The following is a 16,166-nucleotide window of genomic DNA, read 5'->3' as shown; positions in this document are numbered from 1 at the left end:
CCGCCTCCTCCTTCTCCACTCGCCGCCGCCCTGCCCTGCTCTCCCTTCCCCGCCGGTCTCTCTCCTTCCCTCCCTTCCTCCCTCCTTCCCTCCCTCTCTCTCTCTTCCCGCTCCCGGGGCAGCGGCGGCTCCGCGGTGCGGGGGCGAGGGCGCGCGCGGGGCGTTTGGCGTGGGGAGGCCGCGGCGCCTGAGGCGGAGGGTCCGGGGCCGTGGGACGGAGCTGTCCCGGGACGGGAGTGGGAACGGGGGAGTGGGAGGGGGGTGGGTGGTTGGGGGGTCCGCGCCCCAGGACTGTCACTTACAGACACCCCCGAAATGTCAGCCCCGGAGAGGCCGTGTTGGCGATTCTTGGGGGGGTGTTCGTCCCTCCAGTGCCTCCGGGCGGGTGGGGGTGGTGAAGCGGTGAACCCCTCCCTCCTCAGCTGTTTGCCCTCAGAAATAAAACTCGTAGTGGGTTTGTGTTCCAACCCCAAACGCTGTGTGAGTTATTTCCCGACGGTGCCGCCAAAAAAATAATGTTAATTCGCCCGACTACGGCTGGCAGCCTTTTTGCCATAGTCGCGCACAAGGGTGGAGGAGAAGCCAGCAGAGTGAGTCATGGGTTTAAGAGGCCCTCCGGTTGTTTATGGCAAAACCAGGGGGTGGCTCATTCAACATGTGGGAAATAAGTGGAGTAAGAGTTGCTTACATTGATAACAAAAGGCTAAGGCGGAGGTACCCGTGTGTACTGCACACTCCCCCACCCCAGCTTGCTATCGAGCAGCCTTAAAATGGAGTGGGACGCATAATGTTGCTTTTTTTCTGAAGGAGGACTTGTGGTCAGACTGTCATAGCTGACTGCAGTTGTTATGCATTTGTCAGCATTCCCATTATAAGTGTAGTTTTTATGCAGTTTACAAGTTGGTTGTAAAAAATATGCACGGGGTTGAAATTTGGTTGATGGCCACTTCTCCTGCTTTAGGTGCTAAGTGAAAATCTGTGGAAAACACCAGCTTTTGATGTTTCTCTGAACTTTAAAACTTAGCTGCTTATGGACACGAACACATTTACAGCTGTTAGTCCAAAAAAAAAAAAAAATAATAAAAAAAAAAAATTCCCCCTCCTTGAAGTTTGTTAAGCTGGGGAAGGGTCTGAAGGCTTGGCCTCTACAGGCGTTGCTCTTCCCACATGGATTGTTGCATCAGAGACTTTCAGAGGACTCTTGCAAGGTCCCTGTCACCATCGGTGCCACCAGGCACCCACCTGCAGAAGTGACATGGGGCACCATGTGTCTGCACAGCTCAGACCATCCGGTGCCAGGACAGTCTGAACACCTCAGCACTGCAGACAAGAAGCTGGTGTGAAAGGGAAGGTGGAATATGTTAAGTTTGCTCTGCGGGATTTCTGGGGAGTTTTTGGGTATTGTTTGTTTTGTTTCTTGTTTTTTGTTGTTTTTTTTTTAATGTCTGTTCTGCTGCTGCTTCTGAGGCAGTGAACGAGCACAGTATTTAAGAGGTTCCTTTAGTGTAGGTCTGTACATAAATGTATCTGGATCCTGCGAAACATGCCTGCCACCCAGTGGATGCAGGTGATCTCTATGTACTTTATATTCTATATTCTATACACTTACTACCTCTGCACCCCACCCAGCCCTACCCCATGGGTAAGTTTGCAAAACAGAGTGCTGAGAAGCTGTGAAAATGCCAGGCTCACCTGGCCATGCTGGACCTGTGTGCAGTGGGGGTGTCTGTCATGATGTGATCTGCCACTGTTTTTCCTGCCCAGCGATGATCCAGAGGAGCATTTGCCACCCTCTAGCAGCTGGGCAGCAGTGAGAAGAGGTGATGTGAATGAGGCAGACAATTATACACAGAGGAAGAGGCAGTTTCATTCCTGGGATGGATGGAAGATTGGATTTTGCAGCCCTTGCTTTTCCTATAAGATTTCCCTGTAAAGGTTTACGTGCGTGGGCTGTTTTTTTTTCTGGGTCCCTGAGATCTGCTCTGGAGTTACACTGAACTCGTCCATCTGGAACAAAAGTCAATGTCTGTTTGCACTTGACATACAGAAGATGTTTTGTACATCTAAGCATTAGAAATGCAAGTCTTGAGTGTTGGAATTGCTCGCTCAGTGTCCATAGCTTTTTGCTGTAATCTTTTTGTACCTTAGTTTCCCATCTTTCCAGAAATGTGGATAACATTATCCTTTATCTTACGGATTGCTGTAGTTATGAGAACCGTAAAAGAGCCTGGGAGAAATCCTCTTTGGATTGAAGATGTGTAGTGATGCTCTAGAGAATAAGGGTAAAAAGAGTGATTTATGTGTTAATTATAGCAAAGTTTCTAAGGGGGAAAAAGATCTGAACAAGTCATCAGCAATTAGAGACTGACCTCCATGCCTCTGAGCGCTCAGAGACAGTTTTAATTGCTGTAGGCCACTTAGTTCTAATAATTCCTAAATTCTACCATGTTAATCACATTTTTAATACTGCTTCTTGTGTATAATTTCCTAGCTTTTCTTTCCTTCAGGAAAAGAGTTGAAAAGCAGAGAGGTAGCATACTTGTGTTACCATCCTTCATTGCCTGGATTCCTAATGTAATTCCTGTGACTGTGCTGCTGGACCTCTCTGTTGAGGATTATTGGGGGTGGTGGTCACAGCTGTGGTATTTGTTGCTGTAAAGGCAGAAAAGGGCAAGGAGAAGCAGGACTCCAGCCCATGTCCCAAGTACTTGGTGCTATCATGGCTTCCACCAGCCCCTATGTGGAAAGCCTGCTGCCACTCCCTGGCTTGGAGCAAGGTTATTTGAGCTGCATGGACACTGGGGAAGAAGTTGCTTATTGCTGCAGGGATGGCCCAGGTCTGATCAGTAGCATCAGTAGTTGAGAAGAATGTGGTTGTCACCTAAGGGTGAAACTTGTTGCTGAACGTGCACAGAGTTCAGTTCATCTTTGGTTGCTTGAGCCAATGAGGGTGGGTTTTTCATGGGCACCTCCAATATAACAGCTCCATCCCTCGTGCCAGATTTCAAACATGTCCCCAAGGGCTGTCAGGGTGCTGTAGCCTTCCAGTTTTGCCAGAAATTTCTACCAGTGTTGAAAGACAACATTTCCCTTGGTCCTGTTCTGAAAACAGCTGAAGTAATGTGACCGAGTTCTTCTGATTGCTGTCTACCTCTTCCTACCCCATTCCCTCAGAGGCAACCTCTACAACACATGGAACAAAGTTTAGCCTGAGGCAGACATTCAACTTGGAAAATTTCAACCCAAACAGTCACAGTCTGGCCAAGTTACAAACAGCTGGAAGCAGCATCTTGCATTGGAATTGTTCAGAAACTGTGTAATAGGCAGTGCTACAAGCTTCATCAATACTGTGTATATGTTTACGTACATGGAAATATGCTGCAGAATTTGTAATGCTGATCAATAGATTACCTGGTCGACTAACTGGCAGATACTCATTTATTTTAAAAATACAAAATTGAATGTAAAACTCCAGTTAGTTTTATGAATGCTTTTCCTTATTCACATTATTCATTGTTGTTTTCCTGACTGAAAAATGGAAAACTATAAAATGGAGCCTCTGAAATAAATGACAAGCCAGGGCTTACTTGTTCTGAGCCTTTCAGAGTGACTTAACAATTGTTAAAGTCCAATTTACAGTAGAACTCAAGCAAATTGCTTCCCAGTGTTTTGAATTGTAAAAAACCACATCTCCCAAATTCCTAAGCTATTCATCAACTGGAGTATTGTAGAAGACTCACCCTATATTGTGTCCCTGATATATCTATTAACTCCGCAATGAAATGTGTGTTTAAAACAATTGTGCCATGGAGTCACTGTGGAATAAATACCACAAACATTGGCAAAGTTGCTTCATAAATCTTTCTTAGTTTAGAGAGGAACTTAGGCGTGCCTTTCTTCTATGGGAGTGCAGCTGTTTCTTGTGGGGTCCCCCGGGGGCTAGATCTTGGTGTAATCCTGTTTCATATCATTATATTTGCAATTTTTGTTATGATATCTCATTGTTACCAACAGATTACATGCAGTTTTATGTAGTGTGGAATGAGTTACTAGTATGGTCTACTCCAAATCACATTTTTAATGCTTAGCATCCAGCAAAAGGCATTTTTCATGCAGCCAGATACAAAGGAACCAGGGCTGCAGTTACACCAGCAGGATAGGAGAGTGTCTTTGAACTGGTAATTTGAAAGAAAGCTTAAGAATTTGTGTGTAGAATCATCTCAGCAGGAGTTTTCATTGTAACGCTGCGACTGAAGTGTGGTCTTTGGCTGTATAGCAATATAAATATTGCACAGAAATAGGAAAGTATGTAGCATTAGTAAGGTCACGGGAATTCCATGTCTGGTTTTGCTGCTCACATATGAGGAAAGATGTGAAATATTAGTAAGAGCACAGTGACAAAAGCGGTCTAGGGGTTGGAAACCAATCTTCACAGTGCAAGGCATACAGAATTCAAAAGGACTGGGAGGGGAAATTTTACCAGTATATAGAATCATAGAATCATAGAATTGGCTGGGTTGGAAGGGAGCTCAGAGATCATCAAGTCCAACCCTTGAACCACGGTTGCGGTTGCTAGACCATGGCACTGAGTGCCACATCCAGTCTCTTTTTAAATATCTCCAGGGATGGAGAATCCACCCCTTCCCTGGGCAGCCCATTCCAATGTCTGATCACCCTCTCCGTAAAGAAATTCTTTCTAATATCCAACCTAAACCTCCCCTGGCACAACTTAAGACCGTGCCCTCTTGTCTTGCTGAGAGTTGCCTGGGAAAAGAGACCAACCCCCCCCTGGCTACCCCCTCCTTTCAGGGAGTTGTAGAGAGTGATGAGGTCTCCCCTGAGCCTCCTCTTCTCCAGGCTGAACAGCCCCAGCTCCCTCAGCCTCTCCTCATAGGGTCTGTGCTCGAGTCCCTTCACCAGCCTGGTTGCCCTCCTTTGGACCTGCTCCAGGACCTCGATATCCTTCCTAAACTGAAGGGCCCAGAACTGGACACAGTACTCGAGGTGTGGCCTCACCAGTGCTGAGTACAGGGGCAGATATGTTGTTTGCATGTATAAAGAAAATACATGGTACATTTGTACTGTCTCCTACAGAGACATCCAGTATCTGAGAGATTAAGTTAGGGATGTTTTCCCTTGAAATAATAAGTAGCAATGAGGGCAATGAAGTGTTGTAATGGATTTGCTGTTGCTGGGAGTGTTTAAAGTGAGATGGGGTTTCCTTCTCAAAGATGTGCCTTGGCTTCATTTGCTGGAGGACATTTCCAGTGTGTGTCAAAGGGGGAAGGACTGTGTTCTGTTCACCTACATTCTTCCTTGGATTGAAAAAACAAGATTATTTGTCCTGTTTTCCGTGTATTGTAGCACATGTTACTACCTTTGATGTGATAACAATGAAATGTCATTCTTCAGAAGTTGGCTGTTTTTCACCTGGGTCTGGAAGACTATTTTCTCTTGGTTGCTTAATTTTAGTTCTGAGATTATGATTAATTATTGTATACTCTTCACTTTCCTCCAGTGTGTCAACATCTGGTGGCAGCTGGAGACAGGATATTGGGTACTCCCCTTCCTCACTTCTCCCTGTCAGTGCAGACTCCCATCTTATTCCCAGGTTGGTGTAGCATCTTTCTTTGCTCTGAATATTGGCAGGTCTATTCAGGGATTTAAAAACATTCCCCTGCCATTAGATAGGCAGGGATATCTCTCAGTGTTCACATGAGCTGCTGAGAGCTTGCAGTACCTGCAAGTCCGCTTCCCCTTAACCACCTCTCTGTCCTTTGGACAAACCTCTGTTGCCACCAGATCTGCTACGAGCAGAGAACAGAGACTGGAGCACACATGGGAATGGTTTGGCAGCATATCACCCCTGGCAGTCACTAAAACAACAGAAGTTACAGTGGTGAAATAATTTTGTAACCTGAAACACAGGACTGACTGCTCAAATCAAATCGAAGCATTACCTGCAGAGTTCTTTTTCAGGCAGCTTTACAATAAAGCTAAATGTTTAATTTGGCCTGGGAGTTGCACTTGAGCCTAGATAGTTATTAGATGATGTTTTATAATTCCATAGTTCATTCTTTTTAATAGAAATAACAGACAAATTTTTTCCTTTGGCATCTGAACTAGAATAAATATACTTTTAAGTTTTAAAGTGTTTCTTTCTGTAGAAAATGTATTTATTGTATTTACTCTAGGGTACATGTTGCACAGAAAGCATGACAGGATCTGATTGAGGTTCAATACTTCACACATTGGTCTTGATTTGGGCTTTTTTATTCACACTTTTAAATATCCTGTGAACTATGTTTTAAGGTAACAAATGCATTTTCTGTGCAGGACAACATTACTGGAAGTTTGCCTCTTGGGAAGAACTGAAACTTGAGGAGCCTAAGTTCTTGTAAATCAGTATCTCTAGACTTCCCAAAAATGTGCATATAAGGATTTCCACTTACTTGGAAATACTTAAGTGCTAAAGTACTCCTCTCAAACACAATTTCTAAAAACACTTTCCTGAGCTGCCTTATTAAGATGTGCATGTTTGAGAAAATAATGAGAGTACAGCCTTTTAGGTTTTGGCCCATATGCCTATAGCTACTTTCACTGGAGTTAATGATAATGTTTTATTGATTTCCAGGAGATATAGGATCCAGCTCTAATGATTGAAGTACAAATCAGTTTGGACGTTTTCAGTTTTCAAGAGCTCTAGTCAGCTTACTTACAAATTTCTTCTTGAAAAATGGCAAAACCAAAGAAGCAACAGAAAATCTGTAATCCCATTTAACTGTCTAGTAGTTGGGTAGAACTTGGGTAATACGGAGACAATAACAAGTGTTGTCACATGATGTCTGTTCTGACAGTGCTGCCTTGGGTTGTAGTTTCCCACATCATGACATCTTACTTCATTTGTAATATTTAGTAAGTTTAATTCCCTTGCTGGTGGTGAAGTGAAACAGTGTTTTAGGCTGAGATTAAAATTGACAAAATTGTTCAGTGGCCTATGTCCATTTTAGGGGTGTATCATATTTGAACAGAATGCTATTAAATAGCTGAGCTGTATAACTGACTGTACAAATACAGCACAAATGGTGGGTGTCTGCAGGATAATTTTGCATCCAGACAAGCAAATTAACAAAGGCTAGGAAGAGTAGTAGGACTTGAGTTTTCTGACAGGTTTATTTTTCTCTCCTTACTTGTGCCAAATGCAACCATAATGAAGACAGTAAAGTTAGGTGTTTTAATAAATGCATTGTTCTGTACCTGCCATGTCTGTGCAAACTACCCTTGCAGTCCGTAATCCAGCATGTCTCTGGCCAGTAAATACATAATTTTTCTTGCTTTCCTGAATTAGTTTAATTTCCTTCTTTTATTTGTGTCTGTATACAGAACTACCTTTTTTTCCTTCTTAAAACTCGTTATTTCAGATTCACCTGCATACTCTAGGCAGCGTGATATTTCAGTCTGTTTTCCTTCATTAAAACAATAGTGACATTAAGCAGTTACAGTGTCTGAAGCACCTGGTCATGCAGGCATTGACGAAATTTAATGAAGTGTTTCAGCTTGCTTGACCTTGTTCTGCAACGTGTTTATGTGTCACGTATTCAGGTAGGAAACCGAGAATGCTCTGAGCCTTGGCAGAAGGCTGCTCACACGGCATCTGCTGCTGCAGGTTCTGTTTCAACATCTGCTGCTGTGGTTTCATTTCCAGCAGATCACTTGCTAAGTTGTGTATTTGGGTGCTTTTTGGGCTGTGCGTGGGCTCTTCAGGGAGGGACACGTGGTTGAGAAGTGGAACTGCTGCTGGGAAACTTGTAGGATTCTGCAGCTTGCTGCAGACCTTCGGAGACCTTTTTCGGGCAAGGGGGGACTGAACAGCATCCTGGCATCTGTTTTCTGCTCCTTAATTTTGTTAAGAGGGGAAGTTCAATGAGAAATTGCGAAGTCTCTTGTTCCTCAAGATCTGACATTGATCAAGAGGATCACAGCAGATGCATTTGTTTTGAGGGAGACTGAAAGAAAGCACTTTGTCACCAGTGGGAAGGATGGAAGAGGTGAGGAGATTATGCTACCCTGTGGCAAAGGATTTGCTATTTTTTTAAGATTAATGGCAGGGGAAGTGGTATTGTGGGTAAAAGGACAGCAAGGCTAGTTAGAAAAAGCATGGTGATAGTACTTAGTGTTCACATACTGCTGTAGAAGTGCTGACTGATCCAGCGTGTCATGATAATGACTTAGGGAACGTAAGTTACCTGGGATGCAGATGAACACAACAAATACAACGAGCTACCAAGCTCCAGAAGGAAGTCCAGTGGTTGAATATTTTTAGCAGGAATATCTCCAAACAGATACGCTACCTCAGAAAAATATTTTTGTTGCAAAATACCCTTGGGGCATTTCTTACACAGTGCTTTTCGTTGCTTTCTCTGAGTGTTCCCCCTCGCATATGCCAAGGAGAGAAATATCTAAGAACCAGACTACATTGTCTAATGAAATGTCTGACCTTGATTTGGTATGGATCCCAACTTCAGTCAGTTGCCTTCTCAGTAAAATGTGGGGCTTGAGGGATGGCTTAAGCATGCAAAGGCCCTGACTTTTCCATGCCATCACTTGAAGTGTCAATTTGCACAGGCATCCCAAGGAGAAACTGGGCTCATGACTGCTGTGGCTGTGATGGCTACAGCTCTTCTCCATTGGTCACCCCCAGAATATTGTCACTTCTGCTGGCGTTTACTGTCACCCAGCTGACCACAGGAACCCTTCTGTTTCTGCTAGAATTATTTTGCTCAATTTACATGGTTTAAATAATAACTTTATTTCAGTTGAAATGGACTGGGGAGCTTAGATGGCAAAGCTGAGGCAGGTTCTGGTAACTGTGCTGAGGAACTGTTGAGGGTGGCTTGGGTAAACTAGTGGAGAGGTGTCTGCAGTCTACTGAATTATGAACCTGGTTCCAGCCTTGTGCCAGCAGACCTGTGCCAGCATTGTACCTTTGTGTTTCCTTCTGGGAGAGGGGGATTTTACCCACATGTAATTTGTGTGCAGAGAATAGGTACTCCAGCACCTGCCTACCTCTGCTGAAGTAGGGCTTAACTTTTTCCTTACTTGTTTGGGTACCTTATCTGCTCTGAGCAGCTGTCATTTACTGGATGCCTTTTCAAGTGAAACTTTCACCTTGAGCCATCCAAACCAAACCTTTAGGTTTTGTTTTGTTTTGTTTTGTTCCTCAGGCTTTCCTACTTGAACAACTTTTATGGGTTAAAAGATTTAGTCTTTAGGATTTGGAAAAAATTACTAAGGCTTTTTCAAATTCAGTTTTCAAATGTTAATGTTACAGTGTAGTAAAACTTTTCAGCTATTACAGGTGTAATGTTTTAGTGAGTGAATGAACTGGTTGCTGACCATAAATGTATTACAGCAAATATGGTGAGAGCCAGAAATATAAATTTATATTCCTGGCAAATGACATTGAAAATTTAATATCTATTTATGTTAGTATTTTTCATTACCTTGTAATCAATTTTACAAGTATAGTTATATAATTTTTGTATTATCTCAGGTTAAATTTAACATCTATTTATGCTGGTATTTTTCATTGCCTTGTAATCAATTTTACAAGTACAGTCGTATAATTTTTGTATTCTTTCAGATGATAGCATCATTATGTGCCTCATTCAAGATCAATTACTACAAATATATTACCTAAGTTTGATCTAGCTACTTGCTTTGCCTCTTCTGGGACAGCTTAAAACAGGTCAGACAGCTGAACCAACACGTGTTTTCAGGATGGTTTTTACTTAAGAGGTCTCTGTATTGTTTCTGTGGGAAAACTAGTACATGAACTTTTGTAGGTGGTGTGTTTTGTCCCTCTGAAATAAACACTGCATCAGATCATAGAATCATAGAATTGGCTGGGTTGGAAAGGACCTCAGAGATCATCAAGTCCAACCCTTGATCCACTACTGCTGCAGTTACCAGCCCATGGCACTGAGTGCCACATCCAGTCTCTTTTTAAATATCTCCAGGGATGGAGAATCCACTACTTCCCTGGGCAGCCCATTCCAATGTCTGATCACCCTCTCCATAAAGAAATTCTTTCCAATATCCAACCTAAACCTCCCCTGGCACAACTTGAGACCGTGCCCTCTTGTCTTGCTGAGAGTTGCCTGGGAAAAGAGACCAACCCCCCCCTGGCTCCAACCTCCTTTCAGGGAGTTCATACTCTCTCTGTTTTATCATTGCTGTGTGACAAGAAGCTGCAGGGCCAAGCCATAGCTCCACTGTAATTCTTCACATACTTTAAAACTCAGACTTGGATCCAGGTCTTGCATCTTTGCCTCATAGAATCAGAATGGTTTGGGTTGGAAGGGACCTTAAAGATCACCTGGTTCTAACCCTCCTGTGTGGACAGGGACACCTCCCACCAGACCAGGTTGCTCCAGGCCCCATCCAACCTGGCCTTGAACACTTCCAGGGAGGGGGCAGCCACAGTTTCCCTGGTAAACCTTTCCAGTATCTCACCACCCTCACAGGAGAGGAATATTTCAGTACAACAAATATTTGAGGGTATTGTTCCTCACTTACGATCTTGTTTTGGCTTTACTCTCTCAAGTGTCTGGACTGACATTTTACAGTATTTGCATAAAATCTAACCTTTACAGGTCCAAGTCAGGAGACAGGGGGAAGGATTTCAGTGTGTGTTTTGACCTTTCCTGTAAAATGTATAGGAATTTAGTAACTTGGCTTTGGGGATGTTCTGGATACAAAATTGAATGGGGTCATGAGTGACACTCTTATCCTCTCTCCTCCCCCTTTTGATTAACCCTCATGTAACTCAAGTCTTCTTATACAGAAATACTGGCATCCACATCCCATTAGGAAAACTAACTTTTCAGCATTTTTCGACCATTTTGGATATAGGGGTAAAGAGAATGACCTTGTGTTAGTAAATGTCATTCCCTTTTGTTAAGACTTGTGTGGTTACACCAGTAATGATGTTCTGCAAGGTGGAAGGCTGATGGGCAAAGGTATGAGTGCCTGGTTAAAATTTTCTTCAGTTAAGTAGAACTAGGAAGGAGAAGTTCATATAATTATACTTTACATTGCACAGACACACACACGTACACTCCCTCCCCATTTTGAGGAATACAAAAGCGTGGAAGAAAACAATCCATGAGCCAACACAACTACTCAGTGATTATATGCTGGTTTTGCCTTTTTTTTTCTTTTGTTTTGTCTGTTTGGATTAAAAGGTCTTTGCCATGTTAACTTTGGCCTGCAGATCTTCAGCCTGCTTTTTTCTGCCCATAGACATGAATTGTTCCCTGGCATTATAAGTAAAGAACCAGGTTTCCTGTGGACTTGTATCAGAAGTGTTGTGCTCCTTCCTCCCTGTTTCCCTCCCTATATGATATTTAGCTGCTATTTCACCCCTAAAATGCAAATGTGCATCTCCTGACAATGCAGGTGAGATCTTTTCTGTTTCCTTCCTGGTGTTACTACTTGGCATTTAATTGTACAAGGGACTTTTCCAGTGTGCCATATAATTATATTGCATTATTCCTGCACCTCCAGGTCTGGTATCTGCTGGTGTGGTGCACACATGAGATGCTTTGTATAGCTTTGACAATGCTCACTGAATAATGTCATTTTCTTGAGTAGTATGGAGGGAAATAAGTGTATTTTCAGGAGGTAAGTAGAAGTATCATACCTAACCTTACTAGAATTAACTATAATCAAAACTTTTGGATAGGTTATTTGGGATCTTGTGGGCAAGCAGCAGCCTGCTGCATGCAATTAGCAATACAGGAATTAAAGGACACTTGTTTAGGGTAAAGGAGTTTGTTTTCCCGTAGGAGAGAGAGTAGTAGGAAGAAAGCTGCTCGTAGCTTATGCAAAGCTGCAAGGACTCATATTTTAAAACCATCAGGCCTGAGTATGTAGGCAATTGATTAAAAAAAAAAAAAAAGAAAAGAGAAAGGCTTTCTTTGATCTCTTTCCTGAGTGAGATCATTGTTTTCATTATTCTTATTCTGAATATTTAATTAGTCTGATGTTGCTCTTCAGTAATGGTTGAAATGAAGGAAGATTTCTGTGACCACAGTCACAAGTAGTATATTTTTGTCTGATAGGCCAAGCTGGAAAACATTTTTAATGTGCTTCATTAAAAGGGGGGAGCACTAAAAGTGAGAGTTTAAGAAATAAAACTGGTCACAGAAAAGCAGTGGATTAAACTCTGTATTCAGGCTGCTCTTCTAGGATGTGAGTGCTCTGCCCTAAAGTTTAGGTCTCATCTGTCCCTTGATGGCAGAGAAAGTTCAAATCATTCCACTTTGACTACCAGATGTTTTCCAGAGCACAGATGTCTTCAAAGCTGATGTACCCTCAGTAAAAGTTGGACAAAATGGGTAAACATATTGAAATGCTAAATTTACAATATTATAGTAATTATAATAATAAACATAATGTATACATAATACATTGGCTGGAGTGCTGAGTATACTCAGTGTTTATGGCAGGTTACTTGTAGAGAATAGTGAGCTCCCTTCATGAAATAAATGACCTCTCCTGGTGGAAAGCTGGAGAAAAATCACATCTGTTTGCCATAATGTCCTCTCATTCTCTTAGCCTTTGGTTGATGATTTTGTTTTCAGAGCTCTCTAAACAAAGAGTCAAGAAAGATGATTCCTGGGAGACCTTTTGAAAATCCATTGTAGCAGCAACAGTTCTACCTGGAACTCAGCCTCTATGTGTGTGTGCAATGGTTTCTTCTTGGACATTTTGGCCTGCCAGAGCTCGTTTTTATGGACAGGTGACAATAGCAGAGGTGACAGTTTGGTTTCTTGGAATGATCCACAGGATTGTAATCTTACAGGATCTGCTGGTAGGACTGCTCACCTGGCCAAAGTTCAGCATAGAGACACAGGGCTCCTGTTTGTGCAACTGGAAAGGTCTCTGAGAGATTGAAATGTCGGCCTTCCAGCAGTCGATTAATCTTACCTGCAGCCTCATGCTCCCTGACACCCCTCCTTTTTGTGTCCTGCAATCTTCATCTTTTTCCCTCTTCTCTATCCTCCGTGAGTTACGCACTCACCAGTTGGTTAATGTAGCGTGTATTTGGATAGGTAAACCTGCTACTAAAAGTATTGATTGTTTGCTGAACATGTAAGTAATCAAGTTGTGTTTCTGGCTAACTGTTCTTTAATAGCCAGTTCTCTGTCTGAATGAGTGTTAATGGAAAGTGGATTCACTGACATGAGCTTACTTTTTTTTCATAACTGATTTTTTTTTTCTCCTGCCTCCCCACGTTTGCACTTGTATTCCATTAATTAGAGCAGCTGGAAGAGCAGTAACAAACACACTTTCCTTTGTGTGCTCATGTTCTGAGAAATGTAGAAATACCCTGTTGCCTTCTCATAAGCATCTAAAATATTTGTGGAACTCTAGCTCAACTTTTTTCTAAAAATGATATTTATCTGGATTTCCTTTAATTCCCCAAATTTGGCCTGCATCCCTACAGGGAGTTGGCACAAGTGTGCGAGGCAGCCAGGACAGCCTGCCTAGGGTGGTGGGATTGAAAGGACAACAAAAATTGGGATAGAAGCAAACAGTTTTCCATCTGACGGGAGCAGTGGAAAACCTTGCAGCAACCACCCTGGCGTGGACATGCTGGATGCTCATAGTTACTGACTGAAAGGCAAACATGAATAAATAACTCCCTGGTACTTCTTCAAGATATCAACAGTAATTTCCTGTAGTATGGCTGACGTTCTGGGACTGTGCAGTCTGTGCAACCTAACTCCCTAGCCTTTTTAAAAAAAAGAAAAAGAAAAAAAAAACCCAAACAGCTGCAAAAGTACAACTTTGGGTCCAGAACTGTCAAGCTAAGGGCGGTGCCTGGCTGTCCTCCCCCAGGAGAGGGTTTGATGGGGAACATTACGATCCCTCCCCTTATCCTCTCATTCTGTATAAAGGCCAAACAATAATAGTAATGCTAATGTTGCTGTGCTGTAGTTTCTGTGCATATCTCTACGCTTGTCTCTGGCTGTACCAAATAGTTTGTCTGTGATAACAGCATTCCTTGCGTAGCAACTTTTACAAATCTCAGCTTCATTCTCAATTTGATATTTGTACTGATAAATACAGACATAAATAAAACCAGTGTGAACGCTGTTTTTTCTTTTCTTTTCTTTTTTCCCAGTATGTCTTTATTATTCATGAATGTGATGCAACATCCAAAAATGTAGTGAGTGACTCACAGAATGAGAAGAGGAAAAATACAGTTATAGCTTTTTAATAAGGATTCCTCAAGGGACTACAGAGTGTCCCAGTTAAGAAACCGCTGTCTGACTATGTAAGACCAACCCTATCTTTGCTTTTATGTTCCTTCTGTGTGTGTTTGCAACATAGTTTCATTTGGTGTATGTTTCTATTCATTCATTAGGCAGATTTTTTTTTTTCTGTCTTCTATCGGGAAGGGCAAAATTCTAACGTTAAAAACCAAACAAAAAGCCACAGAACAGCATGTTTACAAATAGTTTTGGAATTTTTTTGTGTGTTTCAGAAAGGAAAAGAGCAAAAGGCTAAGTTTACTGTTACTGGCATGGTAACATTTCTAATAGTTTTAGATTGAGCTTGTATTCTTAAAAATGATCCTTGCAAGGACTCCAGAGCAAATATAACCATCTTGTTAAAGCAACAGAGCTCTGAAGTAGGCTGGTGAAGGGACTCGAGCACAGATCCTATGAGGAGAGGCTGAGGGAGCTGGGGCTGTTCAGCCTGGAGAAGAGGAGGCTCAGAGGAGACCTCATCACTCTCTACAACTCCCTGAAAGGAGGTTGGAGCCAGGGGGGGGTTGGTCTCTTTTCCCAGGCAACTCTCAGCAAGACAAGAGGGCATGGTCTCAAGTTGTGCCAGGGAAGGTTTAGGTTGGATATTAGAAAGAATTTCTTTACGGAGAGGGTGATCAGACATTGGAATGGGCTGCCCAGGGAAGTAGTGGATTCTCCATCCCTGGAGATATTTAAAAAGAGACTGGATGTGGCACTCAGTGCCATGGTCTGGTAACTGCAGCGGTAGTGGATCAAGGGTTGGACTTGATGATCTCTGAGGTCCCTTCCAACCCAGCCAATTCTATGATTCTATGATTCTATAATAGTGGGGATTTGAAGCCCACATCCTGGGATGATGTCCAGCACTGACCTACTTCAAGAATCAACATTGACTTTCTTTCTGGAAAGATCGTTTCTTGTTCTTGGAAAATCAAACCTTGTCTTTCGTATGTGTGTTTTTTAATGTTAGCAGTGTTAATTTTACCACATCCCAGGTATGCCCTCACTTTTGTGTCTTTCTTGCACAATAACTGGAAAACCGTATTTGCTTTAAATATAAATAGCCAGGAGATGTAATGCTTGTCTTTCAAACCAGCTGCACACCTAGGTACTAGTTTCCTTTGGAAAGCTGTGGATCTAGCACTGTCCTGCTGTCAGGATTGTACAGCCTTGTATGATATCAAAGTATATTTTTAGAGAATTTACAGGGCTGGGTTGCATATTGTGTGAGAATTTGGGATAAAAACGTTATATTGCTATGACCTTGCTGGTTCTTTTGGGATATCCAGTGATTATTACCATACAAAAATGAAATAATTTGGGCTTTTTTTTTGGTTGCAAATGTGTTGTAGTGAGGAATTGATTCATGTAGTGAGGTATATATATGAGGTGTAAGTACGTATGAGGTATACATGTGTACATAAAATAGCATTACTGTTACAGTACATAGCTATATTTGGGCATTAATAAGAACTCTGCTGTCTTCTGTCTTATTTCAGAAATTTTTCTGTATTGTCAAGCAGTAAGCTTTTCTAGATTTAAAAAAAAAAAAGGCCTGGATAGAGTTACCCATTTTTTGGTGTAAAATACATTGATGATATTTAAAGATACAAGGGACGTTGGCCTTTTTGGTCAGCTTACTCGTTATGAATGAAGGACTGGGAAGCAACAATTTATAAGTGAGTTGGGTTCCAGGATGCAGGAGCTTTAACTACCTGTCTGAGTGTGGTTAGTGCTAACATCAGGTAAGGCATGGTGACTCCTCCTGTCTGTCAGCTGCTCTGTTGTTTCTGTTCTGTGCCTTTCGGGGTTGTGTAAAGCCTGCTGAGGGAAGTAGTATTG

General features: G+C 42.3%; 1 protein-coding gene across 3 annotated transcripts in view; it reads left to right on the top strand.

Annotated features, from left to right (window-relative positions):
* Positions 1-16,166, top strand: part of ELF1 (E74 like ETS transcription factor 1) — a 90,108-nt gene that overhangs the window by 535 nt on the left and 73,407 nt on the right. The window contains exon 2 of one of the 3 annotated variants that reach the window (XM_030449995.1): positions 5,519-5,611. The exons of the other annotated variants lie outside the window; for them this stretch is intronic. The gene's annotated coding sequence lies outside the window, so the exon portion shown is untranslated. The remainder of the gene's footprint in view (positions 1-5,518; positions 5,612-16,166) is intronic. 3 annotated transcript variants of the gene reach the window in all.

This window comes from Calypte anna, chromosome 1 (assembly GCF_003957555.1).
Source record: "Calypte anna isolate BGI_N300 chromosome 1, bCalAnn1_v1.p, whole genome shotgun sequence".
Classification (NCBI taxonomy): domain Eukaryota; kingdom Metazoa; phylum Chordata; class Aves; order Apodiformes; family Trochilidae; genus Calypte; species Calypte anna.
Note: the sequence above shows the minus strand (reverse complement) of the source record. Positions and strands in the feature narration are given on the sequence as shown.